Genomic DNA, 7,605 nt, shown 5'->3' on the forward strand with positions numbered 1-7,605 from the left:
AGTTTTGTTGTTTTGTCCTAGGCTGAAATTTCATTACCCTTTTATATATATTAGATATAATAGGACATTGTCAATGGATTTGATGTTCACAGGGGATCCTGGAATGAAACCCCAATGGATACTAAGGACTACTGTATTTACTTCTATGCATTCTTCTGTACACTTAAGTAAACACATGCAAATATAAACTAACATATGAAAAAACTATGTAAATCTTTTTATGGCCACCCTAGGAGTAATCAATTTTGAACAAACCAGGTGTCTCAAAAGTGTATTTACATTTTTCCTACTACCTGAAAAATAGCTTCCCACATCTATGGTTTTTGAACTAGGTCTCGTCTGATCCTACCAATGTTTGGATATCTTCTGGGAAGCCAGTACTACTAGCTTGCACTAGCGATGGTGGGATAACTTGTCATATCTTGTGGGCTGGTCTATTTATCACTCTGTTTCACTTATATGGGATATCATTGGCATCAGATGTACCATGTACCAACTCTTCTTGATCACATAGTCTCACCTTGTCATTTCCATAGTTTTATTTGTGTATGTCCAAGAAGCAGGGCATGCATGATTTATTTGTTACATTTTATTCTGGCTTTTGGCTAAAAGATAGCACACAAGGGCACTAACAAACATCTCTAAATATGAAATAAACCAATAACTACAGAGTGACATCAACTGAAATGTCACTGAAGGTCACTGTTTCAGTTGATGTCCATTTTGAATCAATATTGGTTTAGGATTAATACATGGAAGCCAGCTATTGCAAACATACTTAAACATATTGATTTCACTATTCCTAATCATGTCTAATTCTGAAGGATTATAACTAGTCCATAATTCTTAAAGAGCATGCGGAATAATGTATTGGTGTCATTTGTGCATAGGAAAGCTTATACAGAGTACAGGCTCAGTTGTAATTAACATGATACTTATCCTAATATTGGGTGAAAGAAGTGATAAAAATCAAGTAAATAAATAATATTTTAAAAAGGTTTTCAAAAACTTTACTCTTTTCAGGCTTCAGGCACACTGTTCTCTGATACAGATGGCTTGATCCAGTTACCAGGAATTGGAGTTTTCAAAATGTAGCTTAAATTTTATTGTTTTTGTCATTGGAGTTTCTCAGAAGCAAAGAGAATTATAATAATTTAAAGCAAGTTGTTTAGTTCTGGATACATATGTTTGGTATGTGGAACACAAAAGGTGAGGAACTGTCACACAGAAACAATTTCCTCCAACTCTGCTTCTTTGTGTTTCCATTTTCCCATTAGAACACAATCTGTGTATTTGTTTTTCTTCAGCTTTGTGGTTGGGTATTTTAAAAACAACTGTAAGGGTTTTATGGATGTTTTTATTCGTTTTGCTATTTGCAAAAGAAAACTCAGAAATCAGATAGCCTTTTCCATGAGCTCATGTGTTAATCACAAAATCTGTTCTCGAATCTGACATGTATTGTTGGCATTACCTTAAATATTGCCCTCCCCATTTTTGTCCATTTTGCATGACTACTTTATTTTTAACTGAAGAGGGCAGATTCCTTTCATTTTCATTTTAGGAAGAAAGTTGATGCAGAGATGGGAAATCCTCAAATGTCCCTAGTTACCCCTCTATTCTGCCTTGGTCAGACCACACCTGGAATACTGTGTTCAATTCTGGGCACTGCAATTGAAGGGAGATGTTGACAAGCTGGTATGTGTCCAGAGGAGGGTGATGAAAATGATCAAGGGTCTGGAAAACAAGCCATATGAGGAGTGGCATAAAGAGCTGGGCATGTTTAGCCTGCAGATAAAGAAGGCTGAGCAGAGACATGATGGCCATGTATAAATATGTGAGGGGAAGTCATAGGGAGGAGGGAGTAAACTTGTTTTCTGCTGCCCTGGAGACTAGGACATGGAACAATGGCTTCAAGAAAGGAGATTCCACCTGAACATTAGGAAGAATTTCCTAACTGTGAGAGCTGTTCAGCAGTGGAACTCTCTGCCACGAAGTGTGGTGGGGGCTCCTTCTTTGGAGGCTTTTAAGCAGAGGCTGGATGGCCATCTGTCAGGGGTGCTTTGAATGTGATTTCCTGCAGAGGGTTGGATTGGATGGCCCTTGAGGTCTCTTCTAACTCTGTGATTCTATGATTCAACTTTTTAATCATTTTGAAACTGTAGTTTTTGGCATATACTGTTTTACTCTTTTGCTCACACTGCTTTTCTCGATATAACAGCACTCAGCTGCTATTTCCTCTGCAGATGGAAGTTATATAGATACCAGAATGATTTTTCTGTATGAAGCATATTGCAGGTATGCTGAAGTGCTTTCGGTGTGAGTAAACTATGAAGAAAGAATTACACTCCATCTGCTAGAGATGTGATAATGAGCTCATGCTTTCTTCCCATGGCTGCTTTGTTTTGTAAAAGATGTTGAAAGAGAAATCCTTTAGAATAAGACCTCTGTTCTCGTAGGGCAGTGGGTCTCAACCTGGGGTCCCCAGATGTTTTTGGCCTTCAACTCCCAAAAATCCCAATAGCTGGTAAACTGGTTGGGATTTCTAGGAGTTGTAGGTCAAAAACATCTGGGGACCCCAGGTTGAGAACCACTGCCATAGGGGATACTTTCCTGTCCAGACCTTGGTTACCCAAAATTGTGGATATGACTGAACACATACAGCACCATCTTTGTAATCGCAGAATCTTCTGTGGTTACAATGATCATACTGTATATACTTCCCATCTGTAGAAGGTTATCTTGACCCTTTTTCTGTTGTTTCAGTCACTATGCTTATCAATGGTTTTAATTAATTTTGTTTTCATATTGGGGAAAAGCCAGGGGAAGTATGCAAGAAGATGGGGGGAAATAGTGTGCCTTAGAGGAATGTTGAGGAAGAAGTTATGCAAAGATGGTGATTTCTCTGTAAAGATAATGACAGTGTTTAAATGCACCCACATCTCATGCACAGCACTTTATGAATAAGGCGTGCTGCTATGAAACACATTTCTCTGTTCTGGGGATCATATATCACAATGCTGTACTTTCAGTTTGACTTTCTAAGCTTTGCTTCTTGTTATTATTTTATTGTATTTTGTGAAACAGAGTTTCACATGAAGAAGATGACTATAGAGAAATACTGTTTTCTTAATATCAATGTCATTTTCAGGAGAAAAAAATAATAAAGGCATATCACTATTTCCCTTCGACACTTCTTCTGATCACAGGAAATACCCGATGATCTAAATAACTTATTGTGAAATAAACATGATGCTGTATACATGGAAAGCTCATGGTTAAGACACAGCAACTCCCACAAACCAGCTGCTTAAAAAGGAAAGAGATATTTGAGATCACTTTATCTCTGTGCTTAGATCTACGTAATTATGAGTGACTAGATGTTTTCATAGAATCGTTTCCACCTCATTTGGGAAAGAAAGCCTCACAACTCTGTTAAGTGTGTTGTTGAAGGCTTTCATGGCCAAAATCACTGGGTTGCTGTGAGTTTTCCAGGCTGTATGGCCTTGTACCAGAAGCATTCTCTCCTGACATTTCTCCCACATCTATGGCAGGTTGTGAGGTCTGTTGGAAACTAGGGAAGTTAGGTTTATAAATCTGTGGAATGTCCAAGGTGGAAGAAAGAATTCTTGTCTGTTTGAGGCTAGTGTGAATATTGCAGTTGGCCACCTTGATTAGCATTGAATGACCTTTCAGCTTCAACTCTGTTAAGGATTTTGGGACACGGGGCACATATGGCAGGTGCTGTTATGCTCCCAGCTAACTTTAGCTCTGCAAAATAATAATAACAATAATAAATCTTGACAACAATGGGACCAAAGCTCTGCTTTCAAAATATATTCTACATGGATGGAAGGAAAACCACTGCCAGAGGATAAGATGCATGGGGAATGCAGGGCAAAATCAACTTAAAGCAAATAAGCAATACAAACAAAAATAAAAAACCCTGATACTCACCAAAGCTGCTGTGTATTGTGGGGACAGCCATTTGGATGAGTTCAGGGTTTTTTTTTGTTTTTTGTTTGTGGAAATGAAGGTAAGTGCCTAGTGTGTGCAAGTCCCACTGAGTGATGCGAACTCCTATTGTGCAGTCAGATACCACACAGAACCCTCCAATATGCACCATTACAGTTCACCTGAAGTGCTGTGTATCCTGTTAGGGGCTACAGTATTGTAAAGTTAGGAATTGTGGCATCTGATGCAGGCACTTGGCTATAGTGTGTGTGTGTGTGTGTGTCTGTGTGTGCGCCGGGCTGTGGCGCAGGCTGGAAAGCAAGCCAGCTGCAACAAATCACTCTGACCAAGAGGTCATGAGTTTGAGGCCAGCTCGGAGCCCCGCATTTGTCTTGTCTTTGTTCTATGTTAAGGCATTGAATGTTTGCCTTATATGTGTAATGTGATCCGCCCTGAGTCCCCTTCGGGGTGAGAAGGGCAGAATATAAATACTGTAAATAAATAAATAAATAAATAAATAAATAAATAAATAAATAAATGTGCGTTTTTCCCATGGAGTAAACAAACAAAACTACTGAACCAAATCACACCAAATTTGGCCACAAAAGACATAGACATCCAATCTATGTCTTTCAAACACAAAAACCTAGAAAAATAAAGTCCAAATTAGAGGACGAGGAAGGGTTGTTTTAACCCTGGCTGGCAGTCAGAAGGGTAGGTCCTGCCCCTTTAGGCTCCACCCACTTTGTCTCCTAGCAACCCTCTCAGCCACAATGGTGCCGGGGGGGGGGGGAACGGGGGACAGCCAGGGTTCAGTTAGGCCTCTTCCACACTGCCTATAAAATAAAGATTATCTGATTTGAACTGGATTATATGGCAGTGTAGACTCAAGGCCCTTCCACACAGCTATATAACCCAGAATGCCAAGGCAGATAATCCACAGTATCTGCTTTGAACTGGATTATCTTGAGTCCACACTGCCATTTCAATGTGGATTTTATACAGTTGTGTAGACAGGACCTCATATAATCCAGTTCAAAGCAGATGATATAAGATTATAAATATAATATATACAAATTACTGTGGTATAATAAAACAGAACAATATAATCTCTAAAATCAGGAAAGTAAATAAAGAGCAACACTCTGAAAACTAGGAAATTCCAGACCAGAAACAATCAGGGCCAGCTAACACCTCCCAACAAAGGATTCCCCCAAGCAGGAAGCAGCCTAACTTTGAAGCTACAAGGCTGTGGCACAGGCGGGAGAGCAAGCCAGCTGCAATTAACTGCAATGAATCACTCTGACCAGGAGGTCATGAGTTCGAGGCCCGCTCGGAGCCTATGTTTGTTTGTCTTTGTCCTATGTTAAAAGGCATTGAATGTTTGCCTATATGTGTAATGTGATCTGCCCTGAGTCCCCTTCGGGGTGGGAAGGGCGGAATATAAATGCTTTAAATAAATAATCAAGATGGCTAATTGCAGCATTCATACCTACCGCACCATCTATTAATTGCTATTCCACCTGGCCAACCAAGGATTCTGCAAGGTAGAAAGCAGCCAGGCTTGCAAGCAGCAAGGCTATTCAGTGTTGTTCATCCTGGCCAACCAAGATTTCCCCTAGATAGAAAACCCCCAGGCTTTGAAGCCATAAGGCTACTCCGTCCCATTCAACTTGGCCAACGAAGAATGGTCGTATGTAGAAAGCAGCTAGGCTTTTAAGCTGCAAGACTATTCAGTGCAATTCAAGCTGGCCAAACAATGATTCTGCTACAAAGGAAGTAGCCAGGCTTCGAAGCGGCTCTTTGATTGAGTCCAGCTCGCCAAACGATTAACCCCTAGGTATAACACAGCCAGGCATTGAAGCTGCAAGGCTATTCAGTGCAATTCAACCAGGCCTACAAAGGATTAACCTTGGTAGAAGGCGGCCAGGCTTTGAAGCAGCGATACTACTCTTTACTATTGAAGATGACCAACCAAAGATTCCCCTAGGTAGCAAGCAGCTAGGCTTTGAAGTAGCGAGGCTATTTATTGCAATTCTAGCAGCCCAAAAAACCATTCCCCTAGAACGCAAGTATCCAGCCTTCCAAGCAGCAAGCCTATTCCATTGTATTCCAGCTCACCAAACAAGGATTCCCATAAGAAGAAAACGGCCAGGCTTTGAGGCTGCAAGGCTATTCACTGCTATTCCACCTGGCCAACAAATGATTTCCATAAACCACAGCAACGTGTGGCCGGGCAAAGCTAGTAATACTATATTTCATGAAATGTAAACTTTACTTAAGGTTGAAATTATAGTACACTGTACTGCACTGTTCTACACTACATTGCTGTATTATTATGCTGTATTAGATGGTTTGAAGCACTTAGGTTGAGTGATTTTACAACTGTTTTGGATATTGTCAGATAAATGGATACTGAACTCATGAATATATACAAACAACAAGACTTCAAAAAATGTAATACATTTATCAAAATATCTGTTAACTGCTGGAATAACATATTTCTGTTCAATCTTTTGTTAAAGAAAGGGAAAGGAGTAGACATCTAAAAATTTTATGCATTTATTGTATTTCCCCCTTTACCATGGCAATCTGAAACTACTGTTTATAATTATGTGGCTTAATATTTTGGCACCCTGTGTGCAGATTTGCAATTTATAGCATTAAAGGGGTTTAAAAGGTAAAGATGGAGAGAAAACAACAGGAAAACTGATACTGCCTGGAAGCTTAACATAATCTTGACAAGAGTTTTTAATGCCTAGATCCTATTAGCAAATCAAATAAGGGGCAGGAATACAATGCTATATATGAACCCTATAACCTTCTGTAGAAATGTTTCTATAAGCATGTACCTGCATGTTATGTGTCATAACTTAAAATGTGATAAGAGTACTCATGACTTCTCTTGTTTAAGTTTCTCTAAAGAAACTGTTAGATGTGAATTGTACAACAATCATAATTTCCAGTAGCTGCACTGCTTTTGCACTTAAGTATAACTGATCATTTTTTCCTTGACAAAGAGAAAGAGGATTTCTTTTAGAAAGGAGATTTTGCGTACTAATGGTGAGTTTATCAGCATGACTCAGACTGAAGTGTGCGCTTGTGTACATTCCAGATGACTCTGCAGAATCACACTTTTGTGACGTCTCCTTCATAATGTTGGTTTTATACTACGAATAAATAAACATTTTCCCATGTCCTGATGTGTCATGTTTAAGTTATAAGAATATGCAAATACGTTTTAATCGGGCTATCTATGTTAGTTTAACCTCTTTCAGGCATTTGCCTAACACATAGAGCTAAAAGGGGAATGCAGATATGAGTACATGTTTAAGTCCTGACCTCTCATGTTCATGAGCATACAGAAATAAAGTAGAGCACAAAGAAGGATCTGTGACCACATTGTATTGCTTTATTTATACTGGAATGGGAAACTGTGAAGGGGTGATGATTGATTTCAATTATGATCAGATTTCAGCTATATATTTTTTTTGCTTTTTGCTTTAAAGTCATAAGATTTTCTGCTTCTCTGAATGTTTTAAGATATCCCAGAGCAGGGGTCCCCAAACTAAGGCCCGGGGGCCAGATGCGGCCCTCCAAGGTCATTTACCTGGCCCCTGCCCTCAGTTTTATAATATAATATTTTTATATCAG

Source organism: Anolis carolinensis, chromosome 4, assembly GCF_035594765.1.
Source record: "Anolis carolinensis isolate JA03-04 chromosome 4, rAnoCar3.1.pri, whole genome shotgun sequence".
Classification (NCBI taxonomy): domain Eukaryota; kingdom Metazoa; phylum Chordata; class Lepidosauria; order Squamata; family Dactyloidae; genus Anolis; species Anolis carolinensis.